Genomic DNA, 20,902 nt, shown 5'->3' on the forward strand with positions numbered 1-20,902 from the left:
GAAGCCCTTGGCCCAGTTTTTAATTGGGTTGTTTTGTTATTGTTGAGTTTTAAGAGTCCTTTGTATATTTTGGGTAACAGTCCTTTATCAGATATGTCTTTTGCAAATAATTCTTTCAGTCTGTGGCTTGTCTTTTCATTCTCTTAACATTGCCTTCCACAGAGCCGACTTTTTCATATTAATGAAGTCCAGCTTATCAATTATCTATTTTCATGGGTCATGCCTTTGGTGTTGTATTTAAAAAGTCATTGCCATGCTCAAGGTCATCAAGGTTTTCTCCTATATTATCTTCTAAGAGTTCTATAGTTTTGCATTTTACATTTAGGTCTGTGATCCACTTCTGAGTTAATTTTTGTGAGTGGGGGTGTAAGGTCTGTGTCTAGATTCACTTTTTTGCATGTGAATGTCCAGTTGTTCCAGCACATTTAAGATTATCTTTGCTCCACTGTACTGCCTTTGGTCCTCTGTTAAAGATCAGTTGACCACATTTATGTGGACCTATTTCTGGGCTCTCTATTCTATTCCACTGATCTATTTGTCTACTCTTTCACCAATACCATACTGTCTTGATTACTGTAGATATATATTAAGTCTTGAAGCTGGGTAGTGTCAGTCTTCTGACTTTATTCTCCTCCTTCAATACTGTGTTGGCTATTCTGGGTCTTTTGCCTCTTTATAGAAACTTTAGAAAAAATTTGTTAATATTCACAAAGTAACTTGTTGGAATTTTGACTGAGACTGCATTGAATCTACAGAACAAGCTGAGAAGAACTGACATCTTGACAACATTGAGTCTTCCTATCTATGAACACGGAATCTCTCTCCATTCATTTGGTTCTTGTTGATTTCATTCATCAGAGTTTTGTATTTTTCCTCATATAGATCGTATACACATTGTTAGATTTGTACCTAAGTATTTCTTTGGGGCGGGCGTGCTAATGTAAATGGTACTGTGTTAATTTCAAATTCCACTTGTTCACCACTGGTACTGATTTATACACACCACACACACATACACACTAACAAATATCCTGTTCATTAGTCTGGTTCATTGCTGAATATATTCTTTAAAAGCAGGGGTCAGCAAACGAAGACCTACGGACAAAATTCAGCTCACCACCTATTTTCGTATGACCCAAAAACTAAGAATGCTTTTTACACTTTAAAATGGTTGGGGAAAAAAACACTGAAAGAATATTTTGTGACATGAAAATTACATGAAATTCAAATCTCAGTGACCATAAATAAAGTTTTATTGGGACAGAGCCATACCCATTTGTTTATATTTAGCTGCTCTCTCACTACAATGGCAGAATTTGAGTATTTGCTACTTAAACCTTATGGGCTGCAAAGTTCACAATATTCACTATCTGGCCCTTGACAGAAAGTGTGCTGACCCTTGCTGAAAAAATTGTTTGGAGAGCAGAAGAGCTTTTCATTTAAAAAGCAGACAGTCTTTCTCAGAAAAAAAGGAAACTTGATTGGCATTCAGGTTTAAGGATCAACAGGAGTATCCAACAAAATCAATTTAATCCCACTCCCCTTTTCTTCATGGATTTTCTAACTAAAGTCCTTAACTTTCTGTAGTAAATTCAGCATGTTGAAGATCAACAATACAAAGATTATAAAAATAGATAGTATACCCAGCTGCTGCCTCCTTCTCTCTCCACCCCTAGGATTTAAACAATGTAGCTCAAATACTTGAACTCGGGGTTCAAATCTCAGCTCTGCCGCTTAAAAGTTGCATAAACTTTGGGTAAGGTATCCTCACCTCAGTTTCTTCATCTATAAAACGGTGACAGCAGTACCCATCTCTCAGTTGTGAAAATTAAATGGCGATAATACATTTTGAGAACAGTGCCTGGCACACAATAAATGCTAAATAAAGATAAATCTAGCAAAATTAGATTATCTTCTTCAACATTCTCCACCTGAACTTCCCCCTCCAATTACAGATGAAGAAAGCAAGGCTCAAAAAGGATATGAAACAAACAATAATAATTAACTGGCTTCATTTCCTGTTAATCACTGCAAAGCTAAGTGACCAGGTGACAGAAATTACATGCAGGAGGAAAGTTAGAAACCTTGTGAAGCATCTCAAATTCTCAGTATCATAATTCTAGGTCTTAAAATAGGCACTTGCCCTCCCTGTAACTAATAATCCAGTTTGGACTCAACCCTGGCAAGTAGAATTCACAGGAGGAGGAATCACACTTCTCAGCCCTAAAAATACCAGGGAGGCATCTCTAAGAACCCTCTGGTGGGAAAACACCCAATCCACAGATAGACTTTTCCTTTGTAAAAGAATTATTTCCTCAGGGCATTTCCACAGACCACAAAACACACACTCCACCCAACTCTATCATTGGACAGGTAAGAGGGGTTTTTCCACTGCACTAGGAGGTGGTGGGCAAATGCAAGACACAAAAACTCTCTCCTGCAGGGAACTGAGTGTGCAGGAGCCTAGTGCAGAAAGGGTTAAAGGAATCTGCCCTTCCAGGAAAGGCTGTGTTTTGCAATGGTTTGGCTAAAATGGAAACATGCGGGAGCAAGCTTGTATATCTGGTTTTCAGTCTCTTCCCTCTCCAAAAAGGGAAGGAACAAAACTCAAAGGACTTTTAACAGTGCTGGGCTGATTACTATAATTAACATCTAACTCTACTGTTATCTCATCAACTATTTCATACCAATTTGTGATGAAGTTCTATTGAAAACCTACAAGAGAAAATAATAAATTGAGTTTGATCCACAAAACCAATTTTCCAATTTTTTTTTTTTTTTTTTTTTACAAAATGTTCACCAAGCCAAGGTTTCGGTGACACAAGAAAGCTATGCTTTCCTCTTGTTCTCTTGCAATACCTGACCAGTTTACTTTGCTGTTTCAAATGATGTTCTGGTTGTGGAATCAGGTCTTCATTTTTTTTTTTTTTTTTGCAGTAAGCTGGCCTCTCACTGTTGCAGCCTCTCCCGTTGCGGAGCACAGGCTCTGGACGCGCAGGCTCAGCAGCCATGGCTCACGGGCCCAGCCGCTCCGCAGCATGTGGGATCTTCCCGGACCGGGGCACGAACCTGTGTCCCCTGCATCGGCAGGTGGACTCTCAACCACTGCGCGCCACCAGGGAAGCCCTCAGATCTTCATTTGACAGTAACTTTTATATTTTTGTTCTTGCCTGCAAATAATGCCTTTGTTGTTTTTAAACGTTTTCCAAGTTCACTATGTTTCTATAATTCTTATTGTTCAGTCATCTCTAGAAAATAAGACTAGTCGTGTAACTCAGTGAGTCAGCTAAACAATCTGAGTTGGTAATCTCCCCAAAACAGCTTTTGGCAAGACAAATTCAGGATCTCTCATTTGCTGTGATGCAATACCATGAGTCAAAAAAGCCTCTAATTGGATGGACTGGAGTACAATTTAACTCTCTGGTTTCCTGACTCAGGTGTCAAGTAGCAAGTTTCATGTCACAGCTAAGGTTCAGTTCCTACACCACCAAGACATTACTACACAGGATTATCAGAGAAACTGATATTGGTTTATATAGCCATTTAGGCACTATGAAACCTAAAGTGATAATCTGGGTAGGATTATACTTAGTAGGACTATCTTCACATCTTGATATTTAGGATTAGCCTCATGTCTCATGGACTGTTTTTTTGGAGGGTAGTAGCTAATTTAATCTCATTTTTAGACTTAATTTTGGCCTTATTTCCCTTCCTTTTTAATTTTCTAAACCCTTTTTTCTTTCCTACCACTTAAATAGAGCAAAAGAAAAGGCAACTAAGTCTAGGGAAAGGTCCTCAATGATCCAGCCAGATTATTTTAGAAGCAGCAACATGTATTTTACATGTTAAAATCCAATTTAGTGTCCCTGTATAGAGTTAAATAACTTACTTAAGCACATTTCATCAACACCCTCTCCTATAGATAAGATGGCTGCCAGAAATAAACATAAAAAAGAAAAAAAAAAAAAGCCAAACAGTAAGCCTGTATTGGGCACTGAGCTGGGTGAGAATGTGATAAAGGCAGACATTGGTTCTTTCCAAGGAGCATGACATTTTACCTGGTATTCCAGTACAAAGCCAGAAAGATAATGGCATATGTGGAAAATACGTTGTGTGCCAAATTCCACAAGCTCTACCTTCTCACTATCTATAAAGGCTCTGGGCCTCTTTTTTTCCTCCTAGGCCTCTGTTTGCCCAATAGCATCCCAAAGCCTCTTCATTTTCTAGGTCTAATTAATATCAATCCACTCTAGGCTGCTTCACTCTTCTCACTGCCCCATTTTTGAACTTCTATAACGTCATTTCATAACTTCCTAATATTTAACTGCGTACTGTTACCCAATTTCATTTGCCTATGCCTTTTTACTAAAAACTGTGCGCTTCTAGAGAAAAGATTGTAAATTCTTTGCAATTTCCTTCTTACCTAACATAGTGCGAGTATGCAATAAACTTTTAGGGAAAGATTCCACCAAGACACTTCACATCTGGCACAAATATGTACCCTGGACACACTTCATGCATTTTGGTTCGTCTTTTGTTGGAACACAGCTGCAACACTGCATATGTAACTGTGCAAGATTAGCTAATACCCTATTACCCCCAGTTACTTCAGCAGCAAGTCTAATTTCCCCAAAACACAAGGTTAGCCTGAGGTTACTTCAGGTTTTCCATCTGTCAAGGAGATCTGAAATAAAAATCCTCAGATTACCAACAGGGCTCTGTAAACAGAAAAAATTTAAAAATAAATGAGCTGTACACCTTCCCAGACTCTCCGCGCAAGGGGAGATTAATCGGTGTCGGGATTAAACAGATCTTTGTAGTATTCCAATTTTCCAACCCCCGCTGTCCGGAATACTCATTGTCCTACCTACGAGTGCAGAATAAAGGGGTGGCCAGGGCGCGCATACGCCCCACCGACAAGGAAAGCAAGGATGCCGTTCGCCGTGGGGCAGCAGGCGGCCGCGCGACACCCCGCGCCGGTGAGCACCGCCTCAGCCACCCACGCCCCGTAGCCCAGGCTGGCCCCAGCTGATTGCGGGCACGTGACGCCGCGGGCCAATCGGGAGGGGCCGGGGCCCGAGCGCGGCGCGGCCGGGCCTCCTCCGGCACAACAAACACGGGCCGGAAACAGCTGAGCGGGCGGCCCCGCGGGCCCGGCCGCCCGACGGCCGCCCAGCAGTTGCGCCACGCCCTCCGTCAAGCGTAACCCTCCCTCGGCCCGGGGATCTCCTGGGGTGCAGGAGGGCAGGGTGGCGGGCATCCAGCCTTTGGGGGGCAGCAAACAAAAGCCAACGCCGACCCCCGCCCATAGCCAGTGCCAACCGAAAGGGGATGTGGCCCCTTTGAAGGACAGGCCACGCCGTGGCGTTATTAACGCCGCACATCTCGGAGTCGAGTTCGGACTTCACCTCGGGGCCGTGGGCGCAGGCCCCGGCGGAGACCGCGGCGGCGCGGAGTTCGGGGCGCGCCTCCGACACTGCGGCGGGGACGCGGCCCGTGGGGGCGGGGCAGCCCAGGCGACGGGGTCGCCGGCCAAACTGCCCGCAGAGGGGCGCCGGAAGCCCCGGCCGCGACGTGCAGGGACTTAGAGGCTTGCGCCGGGGCGGGAGGGCGCGGGCGCCGAGATGGAGGTCGCGTCTGTTGCGGTTGCGCCGGTTGCCCCGGTTGCGCGGCGGGGGCGGGCTGACGGCGGCCGCCGCGCCTGGGCCTCACAAAGAGGAAACAGGCCAGCTCGTCAGCCCGCAGCCCCGGCACCGGAGCCCGCCCACAGGGGCGGGGGTCGTCCGCGCTGGGACCCCGGAGGGAGCGCGGGGAGGAAAAGGCACTTCCTGCCTGGGCCTCCCGCCCCGGGCCGATCCCGAGTGTTTCGAAGCCGCTGGCCCGGAGGGGCACCTCAGCCCCCCTCGGGCCCCGAATCCAGCCCCCGACCGCCGCACTCACCCCGAGCGGCTGTAAGATCCACGGCCGCCAGCGGCTCTTCGGTCCTCAGCTGAAATGAAGCCCCCTCAGACAGCGGAGTCTCCAGGTTTAGTCAGGCCCTGGCCTTGGCCCCGCCTCTCCCTGGTTGGGCCTCAGCGTCAATCACCCGGCGTAGCCCCACCCCTCGAACAGTCGGCTCTCCCGGTTGGCCCAGAACGCCCATCATTTCTAGACCCCGCCCTCTCCCCGGCACCCTGCCCTTTCCGCTGGGCCCCGCCCCTTCTCTGGCTCACCCTCCCCCACTCCCGCTCCCCTTTGCGTCGCGGCCCGCCCCTCCCAGAAGCCGCAGACCCCGGGCAATCTCCCTGCAGCTCGCCCCGCCCCTGACCCAACGCCCGGGACTCGGACAGCCAATCAAAGAGGCTAACTCTGCCCCCTCTCCAGACGCAGCCAATGTGGAGAGACCTGAGATCCACCCCCTTCCCAGCTGAGAGCACACAACACAGCGTCCACGTGAGTCAGCTTCTTAAAGGAGACTGCCCGGCCTTTCTAATTGCTGCAGCTGAGAGACATTGCGCGTTATCAGCGTCACCAGGTGGTGGCTAGGGCCTAGTTTCCTGAGGCCCAGTGATGAAAACAACAGGCAGTTTTTCTAGGCAAAGCAGGTGCCTGGATAGTTTAAATGCACCGTGTAATTAATTTCTTTGAGATTGTTTACTCTTGCCCCTCCTTACAGTAGGCCACCTTTTATTTACAAACCCCAAACCCTTTGAGTCTGGGCATATAGGAACAACTGGAGAAAGGATTTTTCAGGTGTGGCCGAACTTTATTTACAACTGCCTGAGTTCTTTCTTGGTAGTGGAAGTGTTTATCAAAAAGATGAGAAAATTCAGAGTCTTCTACATGAAGATTTTTTTGCCTCAGAGAGTCTGAGATTTGTTTGTTGAAAAGGGTAGCTATTCCCTTAATCCTCATCAACGCTTAAAATGGAAGATTTTGTGTCTCATTAAATTAGAATTTCCCAGGTAATTACATTAATGGTCTTTGGATTAATGGATAAAGTAGAAATGTTTGACGATAAAGTAGAAATGTTTGACGATGCCTCTTTCTCAGGTAAAAAATAAAGACTAACATTTGAGACTAACCTGCAAGGTGCTTAAAGCTGTCTTTAGTGGGATAGAGGTTTTGGAGCAAATCGTAGCATTTGACTCCTCACCAACCCCAAACTCACCAGTATTTTCATTCAGGGCAGATAAAAACCTGGATTATCTTTTGATAAGTGAGTTTTCCAAGAGATGAGGAAATTTAAAACTTTTTAAAAGTTTTTTTCTCATTATTCATTTGTTTTTACTTAGTTTTAATTACAAAATCAACACATGTTCATTGTAGGAAGGTCATACAGTCTCATTTCATAACAGAGACTGTCCTCTGCTTAACAGCTTCATGTGTTTTTTCCTATTCTTCCTGAAAGGAATGTGCATCTCTTATTCCTCAATTTGCTTTTTTCACTCAATATGTTATGGCCATCCTTCCATGTCAAATATATCTTTTATCTACAAATTTACCTTTGTCTCCACAGTTTTTTATAATAGGACTTCATCTTTTATTAAACATTACTTTTTCTACTAACAGACATGAGGTTGCCTTCAATGTTTTGCTATGAAAAATATATTTTTTAGAAACTTGTATTCGTTGATAAAATATTGGTCAAATATTTCTGAATATAATCGTTTGAAAAGGGCATACAATGCCTAAACCCCAAGGAATGAGTTTTTCTCAAAGTGAACACTTTTAAGTACCAGCAAAAAACAATGGGAAAGATATTTATTCATTTATAATTTATTCATTATATTCATACATATAAAGCACTTACTGTTCCAAGTGCTTTAAAATTATTAACTTACTTTTCATAATAACCCAATGAGGTAAGTACTGCTATCATTCCCATTTTACAGCTAAATAAACAGAGGCATATTGATTAACTAACTTGTCCAAGATCACCCAATAGAGGTATTGAATACAACATTTGTAAACTTGTAAAATAATGATTAAAACCATATTTTAGAAAGATAAATCTAGGTGTTGGTGTTGTGCAGAGCTAGGATCCACATATGAGGAAAGGTGGGCATATAGGAATGGAATGGAAGGGGTAGGTTTAACATTAACAAGAATGGCTATACAGAACTGACTGATTGTATGTAGGTGGACTAAGAAGAGAGAATTTTCAAAGATAAACCAGAGGTTTTATCCTAGGTGACTGGTAGGGTGATGACTTCCTATTGCTAGGTATAGGGTGGTTGAGAAAGTTGATTTGGGGTGAAAGCTGATGGGTCTGGGATGATGGTGGCATGCCCATTAGAAATAAAGAATTTACTGTTGAAGATAATATAACAAATATGGAAGAGAAATAAAAAGAAAGTTTGAGAGATTTGATATTTTATCTTGTTTGATTTGTGTTATACCTATTAATTTAATTTGGAATAAATTTGCACTTTATAATATTGAGACTTTCCCACCAAGAATATGGTATGTTTCTCCATTTATTCAAGTGTTCTTTTATGTCTTCCAGTGAAATGTCATGATATATCTGTCTTCCTTTAGGTTGCTTCTATCTTCTTAGAGTTATATTTAGGTATTGTATATTTTCTGGGGATATTATGGACTGAGTTATGCCCCCCTGATTCGTATGTTGCAGTCCTAAGTCCCAGTATCTCAGAATGTGGCTGTATATTGAGATAAGTCTTTTAAAGAGGTGATTAAATTGAAATGAGGTTCTTAGGGTTGGGCCCTAGAACAATCTGACTGGCATCCTTGTAAAAAGAGGAGACTGGGATATACAAGGGATGTGTGTGCACAGAGAGAAGATGGCCACCTGCAAACCAAGGAGAGAGGCCTTGCTAGAAACCAAACCTGCTGACTCCTTGATCTTGGAATTCCAGCCTCCAGAACTGTGAGAAATCAATTTCTGTTACTTAAGCCACACAGTCTGTGGTATTTCATTGTGGCAGCCCTAGCAAACTAATACAGGGGGTTACTGTGAATAGAAACTTCTCCTATCATATAACTCTAACTGGTTGTTTGTTATTTTGTAGGAAAGATAACGATTTTATAGTTTACTTTCCTGAATTTTCTGGATAGAAAATTCCTCTGCCTGCAAATGATCATAATTTTGCCTACGTCTTTCTAGTCATTTTGCCTCTTATTTCTGTTTAAATATCCTTGTACATATATCTTTGAGTACATGTGTGAATATTTCTGTCAAACAAATTCCTAGAAGTTATCGATAGTTTGCAAAGTTTCTTTTTTTAAAATGGGCATGCAATTTTATCAAATACCTTTTTAGTGTCTTTTGAGATAAACATTTCCCCCCTTATTCCTTTATGTGATGTATTACAATAACCCATCTCCAACATTAAACCATATTTACATTTCTTGAATAAAAGTTCCTTCATCACTTGACATATGCTAACTCTGACATTCTTCAAGTCCATAAAATAAGAAACAGGAATATACCAACATACACCAACATACCATGGTGTTTTATACTGGTTGCTGATTATACTTTCTGGCCTAAACTGTCTGATATCCCCCCAGATGGGTGATTCAATATAACTACAAACCCCGGGTCAGGCTTTCAGAATGCCCTTCTGTTGCTGTTTCCTTGGACCCCTCCTCTGTGTGCCTTCTCTTGCTTTAAAGGACTCACACTGGTGCTGCTGCTTTAGAGGTAAGACCACCTTTCAAGTGTGTGCTTCATGCGCAATCAGCTATGAGCCTCCCCACACTTCCCATGGCCTATGAAACCTCCTTGCTTCCCAAGCTTGAAACATGTGGGCCTCCACCCACCTGTCTCACTCTGCAGATACTCATGTCTCATAATTTAAAGTCAGATGAAGACTGTTGGAAATGAGCTACTTCAAAGTTTCTCTACTTGATGTTTTTTCCTACATCACCTATTTTCTTGGCACTTTCTCCTGTGTTGGATGAAAAACAATCTTTCTTCTTTTGCAGGGTCTGATGGACACCTATACCTGGATAAAACTCTGAATCTTGAAGCTCAGTTTGTTCTAAACAGAACCCACATTTCCTCTCTCAGCAGCAGAGACAAACAACAATTTCCTTAGGCCTAGGATTGTCACTCCCTTCTCGTGTCTGTTAGTGGACCACAATCCCCCAATCCCCCATGACTTCGTCAATTGCTGCAAGTATTCTTTGGACTCTACATACAAGTGACCTGTCCTCACACCTAACACTATAGTTTAGACCCATATAACTTCTTACAATAACCCCTTTATCTTTTCCCTTGCTTTATATTGACATGACATGCATTTGCCGCCCACCCCGCCCCCACCATCCTGCTTCCTGCAAAGTTGCCTGGACCACAAGGACCAGGATTCCATCCTAGGGAAAGGAACCTGGATCCTGAATGCTGTGTAGCGTAGAGCTGACATACTAGCCTAGGACTGTATGGTTTTCACTTTAACCTAAACTTATGAGAACTCTGGGTAATTTAAACAAAATAGCTCCTTTGGGAAGAAACAGATATATGTAAATACAATTTCAGATTAGTAGTTAACATAAAAAATATAACTTATTCTGAGTTACAGTCCTGCCACTTTACTAAAAGCTGTCTCAAATGTCACTGATCATAAAATTCTTCTTTTTTGTATTTGAAATCATCAGCCAAACATCCATTCTTCAGAATTTTTATTCTTTTGGCTTTGGCAGTAAAGTAGTCACCTGTGGTAGACAGAATAATGACACCTTTTGTCCCACGGAGTTATCTGTGTTCTAATGTGTGGAACCTGTGTACGTTACCTTACGTGCAAAAGGGACGTTGCAGATGGGATTAAGTTAAGATCTTAAAATGGGGAGATTATTCTGGATTTTTCAGGTGGGCCCAATATAATGACAAGGGTCTTTATAAAAGGGAGATAGGATGGCCAACAATCATATGAAAAGATGCTCAATATCACTAATCATTAGATAAATGTAAATCAAAACCACAATGAGATATCACTTCATACCCATCAGGATTGCTACTCCTAAAAAAACAAAAACCAAACAAAACAGAAAACAAAAAGTGTTGGCAAGAATGTGGAGAAATTGGAAGCCTGGTGCTCTGTTTCGGGGAATATAAAATGGTACAGCTTCTATGGAAAACAGTACGGAGTTTCCTCAAAAAGCAAAAAATAGAACAATTCCACTTCTGGGTATATACCCCAAAGAACTGAAAGTATGGTCTTGAAGAGATGTTTGTATACCCACGTTCATAGCAGCATTATTCACAATAGCCAAAAGGCGGAAGTAACGTGAGTGTCCAACAATTTAATGTTTAAACAAAATGTGTCTACCCATACAGTGGAAATAATTCAGTTTTAAAAAGAAAAGAAATTCTGACACATGCTATGACATGGATGAACCTTAAAGACATTAAGCTAAGTGAAATAAACCAAACACAGAAGGACAAACATTGTATGATTCCATTTATATGAGGTATCTAGTGTAGTCGATTCATAGAAACAGAATATAGCATTGTGGTTGCCAGAGGTTAGGGGGAAGAGGATATGAGAAGTTGTTGTTTAAGGAGTGTAGAGTTTCAGTTTTGCAGGTTGAAAAAGTTCTGGAAATTGGTTGCACAACAATATGAATGTATTTAATAATACCGAACTTTACCTTTAAAAATGGTTAACACGATAAATGTTATGTGCATTTTACTACCATTAAAAAAATAAACTAGGTTTTCTAACAACAAAGAAAGAAAGAAAGGAAGAAGGGAAGGAAGGAAGGAAGGAAGGGAAAGAAAAGAAAGAAAACAAAGGAAAGAAAGAAAAGGGAGGTAGGAGAGTGAGAGTCAGAGAAGTAGATGTAAAGATGGAAGCAGAGATGGGAGTGATGTTGGGCCATGAGCCAGGAATGCAGGCAGCCTCCAGAAACAAGCAAAGGCAAGGAAACAGATTCTCCCCTAGAGCCTCCCAAAGGACCACCACTCTACTGATACCTTGATTTTAGCCGCATAAGACCCATTTTGGACTTGTGTCTTTCAAAATATAAGATGATGCATTTGTGTTGTTTTAAGCCACTAGGTTTGTGATAATTTGTTACATTAGCAATAGGAAACTAATACTTCACCTGTTTCCTAAAGTCGTCGTATTTTATACTGAGTTTCCTTATGAATTACTTGGTGCTATTTATAATTAGTTTTAATTTTGTTACTGCACATAACTATATTTCTTCTAATGTATATTATTTCCATAAGTCTGACCTAGCAAATGTTGAAGTGGTCAGGGAGCAGAACCTCAGTCAATAAACCTCCAACCCTTACTTGCATCAGGTTGTGTCAACCAAAAGGATATTGTAATATCCTCCTCTAAATTTATTTTAAAACCAACAACAAAAGCATTAGTAAAATTTCCACAAACTTTCCCAACAATAAAAATGTTTACATCTCAAAATCTGAGTTTTGAGGTAAGGACAGATAAATGTCCCAAGTCGGTGGTGGCAGGGGAAGGGGCTGGGGAACTGGAGAACAGAACAGGATAAATGGTGGTGAGGAACACAGGCTTTAGCGTTATTTAGCTCAAGTTCAAATACCAGCACTGCCACTTTCTACCTGTCTGACCATAGGCAAGAGCTTCAATTTAATTACTGAAAATAGTGACAATTTTAGAGTTACTGTGAGCATTAAATAATGCATCTGTTGTCAAATGCTTAGCCAATGTCCCTGGTACCTATTAAGTACTCAGTAAAAGTTGCTGTTGTGTTAGTTCTTGTTATTATTTCCATGACTCTTGATTATGAAGCTGAGTCCAGAGTGAGAAGGTTTTGCTGTTTTCCCTGTACTGTCCACATTATAAGGTCACCTTGCATATTGCCCGGCAAATACCTGATACCTCTCTCCCATGGTTCAACCCTGATTCAAAGAGTACTTGAAATACTGCCAATAGCCTGACATGGAGGAAAGAAATGAGCCATTCAGGGACTTCCCTGGTGGCACAGTAGTTAAGAATCCAGCTGCCAATGCAGGGGACACGGGTTCGTGCCCTGGTTTGGGAAGATCCCACGTGCCACGAAGCAGCTAAGCCTGTGTGCCACAACTACTGAGCCTGTGCTCTAGAGGCCACGAGCCACAACCACTGAGCCTACGTGCCACCACTACTAAAGCCCACGCACCTAGAACCTGTGCTCCGCAACAAGAGAAGCCACTGCAATGAGAAGCCCGTGCACTGCAATGGAGAGTAGCCCCCACTCGCCACAGCTAGAGAAAGCCCGTGCGCAGCAACGATGACCCAACGCAGCCAAAAAATAAAAAGAAAAGAAAGAAATGAGCCATTCAACTTTTTGCAAAACCTGTCTGCACACAAAAAGTCAATTGCACAGGTCTCCTGGCTCTAAGCTAGAATTCCATCATTGAGATAACACACACTCTTACTGACCACTATTACCAGTGGTAGTCATTTAGGAGGACACACTTTGACCATAAACATTTAAAACACCACCAAGCACCAAGAAGATCTATATGAATTGATATATCATGATATCCAAAATACATTATTAAGTGAAAGATGTAAGCTATAGGATTGATTAAATGCATAGTTTGATCCAATTTTTTACAAAAATACCATTATATGTATTTATATATACAGACAAAATTCTGAAATATTCACTTTCTACACTGTCCTAGTTTTCATAAACATATTTTAAATGTGTATGTTTAACTTTAGCAACCAGAAAACTGATAAAGATAAATTTTATTGCCACAAGCACTTTTAAGTTTAGTGTGCCCTCAACTTTTATTGAGGAATGATACAAAAAAATGATCATGTGAAGAATTTGCATCTTCTGTAAACCTGTGTCAGTCCACACCAGCAATCCAGCAATCCAGCCTGAAGTAACTAAGCAAGAAGGAAATGTACTGGCACACATCACCAAAGAACAGGAAGGGTGGTCTGATCTGGCCCGAGAGAACTTAGATGTGGCCAAGAATGGCTGATTCTGTCTCCACTTCTGTTTCGCCTTGCACTTCCCTGCCATGGCCTCATGCAGCTCCATGCTTACATTATCACCGCTTCCTGACAAGAGAGGAAAGTCTTTTCCCTGCAATCTCCAGTTAGGAAAGTTCTAGAGAAGGATTCTGATTGGCCTGGCTGGATCAGGGACCAGTCACCATGGCCAGATGTGTGAGGTCTTGTGATTGGCATCCCCTATACCTTCCCAGTTCCATGGGGTTGGAGTTGGGGAAATGGCTGCTACAGTACATAACAAAGTCCCATAGACTAGATGGCTTATAAACAACAGATATTTGTTCCTCACAGTCCTGGAGGCTGCAAGTCCCATACCAGGGTGCCAGCATGGTCGATGTTCTGGTGACAGCCCTCTTCCAGGTTGCGGACTGCCAACATCTTGTATCCTCACACAGCGGAAAGAGAGTGAACTAGCTCTCTGGCCTCTTCTTTTTTTTTTTTTTTTTTTTTTTTTTTGCAGTATGCGGACCTCTCACTGTTGTGGCCTCTCCTGTTTCGGAGCACAGGCTCCGGACACGCAGGCTCAGCGGCCATGGCTCATGGGACCAGCCGCTCCGCAGCATGTGGGATCTTCCCGGACCGGGGCACGAACCCATGTCCCCTGCATCGGCAGGCGGACTCTCAACCACTGCACCACCAGGGAAGCCCTGGCCTCTTCTTTTAAGGACAGTAATCCCATTCATAAGGGCCCACACTCATGACCTAATTACCACCCAAAGGCCTCATATCCAAATACCATCACATTAGGGGTTAGGGCTTCAACATATGAATTTTGATAGGAGAACACAAGCATTCAGCCCATAACAATGGCATTTCTCAAAAGAAGGGTGGTCCTGTTCCAGGCAGATGGAGCCATATATTTTTATTGCTGAAGACATTGCCAGGATGCATTCTAGCATCTGTTGTAAAAGTTCCTTGGTGATCAATCTGCCCTTAAACTAAGGCTCAGAGACAGGAAGCGTCAGCATGCTTGGGGAAGATGGGAGACTGAGGGACTCTGTTTAACAGAATAACGTCTGTAATGAGCAATAGCCAGGGACAAGGTTAGAAACCGAGGCTGACAATAGATGGTAAAGAGACCATAAGGGCTAGTCTAAGAAATTTGGCTGGACCAATACATTTCTTTTAAAGTATAATTACAGGTAAGTTTGTTTTTAATCCCAAAGTCTTTAAGGTCTTGAGAGCCTCAATTTTAAAAGTTTCAAAACCTAGGTTTTTAGGAACAGAGCCTCACTATTAGAAAGGGAATGCTTATATGCAAATTTAAAAATGAGTCTGTTAGACATATATTGGTGACAGGACTGATGAATTTAGGTGTTCTATCAAGAAGTATGTATTAGTTAGGGTTCTCCAGAGAAAACAGAACCAATAGAATATATATGTATAGATAGATAGATTTATTATAAGGTACTGGCTCACACAATTATGGAGGCTGAGAAGTACCACATTTGCCATCTGCAAGCTAGAGATCCAGGAAAGCCAGTGGTGTAGTTCAAAGTCCTGAAAGCCAGATTGCTGATGGTATAGATTCCAGTCTGAGTCTGAAGCCCTGAGAACCAGCAGTGCCAAGGGCAGAAGATTATTGATGTCCCAGCTCAAAGGTTGAATCCTTCCTCTGCCTTTTTGTTCTATTCAGGCCCTCAGTGAATTGGATGAGGCCCACCCACATTGGGAAGGACCATCTGCTTTACTCAGTCTATGGATTCAAATGCTAATCTCTTCCAGAAACACCTTCTCAGACACATCCAGAAATAATGTTTAACCAGATATCTGGGCATCCCATGATCTAGTCAAGTTGACACGTAATGAACTATCACAATACCTTTACATCCTTACTGTAATTCTGAATTTTAACCAGTGCCAGCTGAATAAGCTTTGAATCTGAAAAGATTTCATCCTATGGAGTTCATAGAAATCCCTTTGTTTTGACAAAGGTTGTAATTATATCAGTAACCTTGGAGGCGGCTTATGGCTAGCAAACTTTTGACTTCTGCAGATGTGTTCCCTGGCTCCAACATGGACTTTGGAGAATGGGCAAACTGATCACTTCTTGGAAAAAGAAAAGGAAAGAAAAGAGAGGCACACAGAGAGATAAAGGATTCAAAGATACAAATATAATGACCACACAGTAGATAGAAACATAAATCAGTGCTTGTTTATCAGATTATAAATAGCCTTGTCTTTCCCCAATGCCATGGCCATTGTGTTCCTGGGAAACTGTAACAGGGAAGAAGTAAATGGGACTCCATGTTGGATCTGTTTCTTTGACTTTAACCTTTGCTTTTCGTTGCTTTTGTTATTCTAATCGTACATAATGGCCTGCCTCAGGGAACCCTGCCCATCTGATGTTCAGCTCACTGGGAGACAATCTGACCCCGTACACCTGCGAATGGCTGCAAGAAAGAAGAAACTAACACATCCCCTCACAGAGACTGCTCATTCCAGATGTTTTGCAAGAATGATGGCCCTTTTACTTCCTCACCGCCTCTCCCTCTCTGATTCAATAAAGGAAACTGGCATCCAGAGCCCGATAAGATGGTTTTTCAGAGACACTAGTCTCCACCTTCTTGGTCTGCCGGCTTTCTGAATAAAGTCGTCTTCCTTGCCTCAACACCTCGTCTCCGATTCATTGGCCTGTCGTGTGGCGAGCAGTACGAGCTTGGACTTGGTAACAAAACCTCATGTCATTTAACCTGTACCAGGCAAATAGGGTTAACTGTACCCACTGTGACAGCTCTGTTTCACTAGCACAGTTTAGCTCGGTGGGAATTCTGCAGAAAGACTTCAAGCAGGGCTGAGCTTTGTCTTTCGTGGATGTGCCATCTGAATTTCAAGAAGAACACACCATGAATAATAACCAGCGCCTTTTGGTGATGGTACGTGACAGTAAAATACACTGCCATGTACCATCACCAGATGGTGAGTTTTTAATTTTCTCTGAGCAGCACTATGTCATTGTGGTTTTTTCCCTTAGTAATCATTGGGAAGTATTACAGTTTTCCTTTTTTTTTTAAATCCAGTTTTTGAATGACATATGTAGAATGCAGAGTAGGTCATATGTAGCATTCTGTGTGACACATGAACAAGTTGAAAAGGGTGAAAACTTTAATAACGAGTGAGAAAGCTCAGGTAAGGGGAAGGAGACGGTAAGAGAGATTTTTATAATTTATGAAGATGTGAGGACATTTTTCTAAACCAAAAGAAGTATCAGGAAGTATTTAGTTAGCTCTGTTCTTCATGAAGTAATACTTTATATGGTCCCAAATAAGTCACAGTAATAATAACAATGATAGTATATTTAAATAGTTTTTACTATGTGCTACTCAGTATTCTAAATATTTTACCCATATTTTAATTTATCTAATACAATAACTCTATGGGATGGCTAATACTGTATCCACATCTTATAGAAATATGACAATACTGAGGCATAGAAAGGTTAACCTATCTGCCCAAGGCATATAGTAAACAGTGGGGCTTCCATGAGCACTCAGGCAGTAGGGCTCCAGAGCCCATGCTCTTAACTGCTATGCCACACAACCTGATTAATAATTTCTCCATTTGTACACAACTTTGTATTCTAGAAGATACTTATACACTCATTATCTCTTATGTATAAACCCTGAATGTCACAGAATGCTAAGCACATGGCAAAGCCTGGATTCAAATACAGACCTTGTGAAATGAAGTCCACACTCATTCTCCCAACCCGCAGTTCTCTCTTTAAAGTCAGGAAAGACTCTAAACCAACAATTCCACTTTTGGAACTTAGTCTGTGAAAACACTTATCCAAGGGTGCAAGAATATATGTAAAAGAGAGTTCTTTCAAGCACTATTTGTAATACCAAAAAAAGGAGAAAAAAAACCCCCTGGAAATGATATAAATGTCTATCAGTAGGGAAATGGTTCAATAAATTATGGTATAAACATGGTATGCTATTTTGGACTTAAATTTGAGTTGCTTATTTGGAATACAAGTAGAGATATCAATTCAGTGATTGACTATTCCTATGTGTGTTACTTCCTGGGAGTTGACTGGAATTAGACAGAGATGAGTCAGGACTTATACTTTTTCTTCATAAGCTTCTGGGTCTTCTAAAAAAAACCTTTTTTCTTTTCTTTTTTTTGTTTTATTTTGCTTTGTTTACAGTAAGCTTCTGTTTCTCTGATAGTCTTTAAAATTCAAAAGAGAAGATGCGTATAAGTGGAAATTTATGAGTTTGTGCAAAAGAGAGAAAGACCTGGAAAGAGAAACATCAAACTGTGAACAATGATAACCCTTAAGCAGTTTAGCTTTTATACTATATATTGATCTTTTTTTTTTTAATTAAATAAAGAGCCTGTAAAACCTTTGTAGTTTCAAAAAGAAGTCAATGCAAGTAAGGGCAGGTTATGGTCTCTGTACCACCTCTGCTTCTGGCAGGAGCCCAAGAGCACCCCAAGGTCTCAGTGTCCCCTCTTCCCTATCCATTTTGTTCCTGCTCTCCTCTGCCTGGGATTAACTGCGCTGTTCACAAGAAAAACTCATGCCTCTGTTTAACTCTATTGGTTAATAAAGAAAAGCCATCTTTCTCTTTGATAGTAAAGACCACATTCACAAATTTGAAATCTTAACAAACTCAGTTTATGGAACTGTAGAGCTGAAGGAGCCTGGAGATTATGTCGCCTAACTCTCTCATCTTACAGATGAGGAAATCAAGGTTCTGCGGGAAAGTGATTTTGTTGCCATCCCTGGTGGGTTATTAGTGTGGTAGCACAGTCTAATGCAGCACACTGCCACTTTGTAATCAGTCAGATCCCCACAGTCTTCTCATCACCAAGGTATCATGGTAGCTGAATTCCTCACCAGAACATAATAGCAACAACAGGGGCCTGGTGTGGGGGATGTCTTATCTAAGCTCTGCTGGGGAAGCATTGAATCTCCCCAGCCCATAGCAGAGGGCATGGGTCTAGTAATCACACGTGCTGAGCCCCAGTCAGCTTTTCTCTCCGTCACATAGTCACAGATTCTCTCTGTGGGTCAGTTCAGGTCCTCCAAGAGGCAGATGCCAAGATCAAATCAGAGAATTAATGTGCAAGACAGGTAACGGAGGAAACACCTGAAGAGGTGAGGCTAAAGCAAGTGAGAGCATCAGACTGTGAAAGGAAAGAGGAAAGGGAGATTGGAGAGCAAGAGCTTAGGGCCATCTCCAAAAAAAGAGAGCCTGTTAGAGGAATTCTGCATCGGGCAGAAATGGCCCAGCTGCAGTAGCCCCTGTGGGCTCAGGCTGGGAGAGGCCAGGCAAGTGCAGCTGAGGCATGCTCTTTGGCGGATCCAAAGTTGTGGCCACTGGAAGCTGTGCTCCCTGCAGTAGTTTATTTTTGGTGGGAGGTCCAAGCGGCACATGTCTATGACCACCATACTCTTTCTGTTTCTTGTACCCATCATCTTCCTGCAGCTCCTTCCACTGTAGACACTTTCCCCACCATCTCCTTCCCCTACTGGTACCTGATGACCTGGCCACATTACACTCCCTAGAGCTCCCAGACACTTTGTGAATTGTACCTACTCTTTGCATGTCATAGAAAACCTCTGCAAAGCCTTCAGGACTTTTGATCTTGATGTAATTTGTCAAATTAAAAATTTCACATAGCTGTGTTAAGCATATAGTTAGGTGATAATGTTTCAATCCCTCTGTCAATCTCCATTTTTTAGTGTATCTAGATCATTTGCATTTAGTGTAATTATTGGTATGTTAGGACTTCAGTTGTGTCTTATCTTTTGTTCTCTCTATATTTGTTTTCTGTGTTTTTCATTTCTTACTTTTCTTTTTCCCCCATTCCTTTGGATTGCTTGAACTTTTCTTTTAGAACACCTTTTCCTCTATAGTGCTTTTTGAGTATATGTCCTTGTTATCTTTTTAAGTGGTTTCTCTAGGTAGTACATTATATATACCTAACTTATTACTGTCTATTGTTGTCAACACTTTACCAGTTCAAATGAAATATAGAAACTTAAATCCCTTGCCCTCCCCACCTATAATATAAATGTCTTAAATATTTCCTCTACATGGAGAACCACATCAGACAGTATTATAATTTTTGCTTTAACAATAAAACTTAATTTTGAAAACTCAAGAGGAGAAGGAAAGACTATTGTATTTATCCATATTTTTGCTTGTGTGTGCTTTCTTCCTTCCTAATGTTCCAAGATTCCTTTAAAAACATTTTCTTACTGTTTAGATAATTTTCTTAGCCACTCTTTTAGTGTAGTTCTGTCTGCGAGCAAAAAATTCTCTTAGTTTTCTTTCATCTGAGAATATCTTGATTTATCCTTCATTCCTGAAGGATATTTTCTCTGGATAGAAAATTCTGGGTTGACAAGTCTTTTCTTTCAGCACTTGAAAAATGTTGTTCTACTTTCCTTTTGGATTCCATGTCTTATTTTGTGAAATTTGCTGTCTTTCAAATTGTTTTCCCCTATAAGGGGATGTTGTTTCTTATTAGGATGTTTTCTTTGTCTTTAGTTTTCAGAAGTTTGACCATGGTAGGCCTTAGTGTGAATTTCTTTGGGTTTAACTGTTTAGGGTTTGCTCAGCTTTCTGAATCTGTAGGATTATGTCTTTTGACAACTTGGAGAAGTTTTCAGTCATTATATATTAAGGGACTTTTCCAGCCCAGTCCTCTTTCTCCTCTTCCTCCAGGACACTAATGTTAGATATTTTGTTTTAGTCCCATAGATCCCTAAGGCTCAGTTCATTTTTATTTTTCAATTTATTATGTCTCTGTTGTTCAGATTGAGTAATTTCTATTGTCCTATCTTCAGGCTCCCTGATTTTTTATTGTCTCTTATATTCTGCTGTAAGTCCACCAATTGGGGTTTATTTTATTTCAGTTACTGTGATTTTCAGTTCTAAAATTTCCATTGTTCCCTCTTTCTTTGCTTTTTAAAAAAAAATCTTTTTATTTGTTTCAAATGT

At 41.4% G+C, this 20,902-nt stretch overlaps 1 protein-coding gene across 1 annotated transcript in view; it reads right to left on the bottom strand.

Annotated features, from left to right (window-relative positions):
- YPEL5 (yippee like 5) overlaps nucleotides 1-6,060 on the bottom strand; it is a 15,305-nt gene extending 9,245 nt beyond the window's left edge. Inside the window, exon 1 of the mRNA XM_029232469.1 lies at nucleotides 5,941-6,060. The gene's annotated coding sequence lies outside the window, so the exon portion shown is untranslated. The remainder of the gene's footprint in view (nucleotides 1-5,940) is intronic.
- Nucleotides 6,061-20,902: the final 14,842 nt, after the last annotated feature.

This window comes from Monodon monoceros, unplaced genomic scaffold (genome assembly GCF_005190385.1).
Source record: "Monodon monoceros isolate NGI ecotype Baffin Bay Population unplaced genomic scaffold, NGI_Narwhal_1 Super_Scaffold_19, whole genome shotgun sequence".
NCBI lineage: Eukaryota > Metazoa > Chordata > Mammalia > Artiodactyla > Monodontidae > Monodon > Monodon monoceros.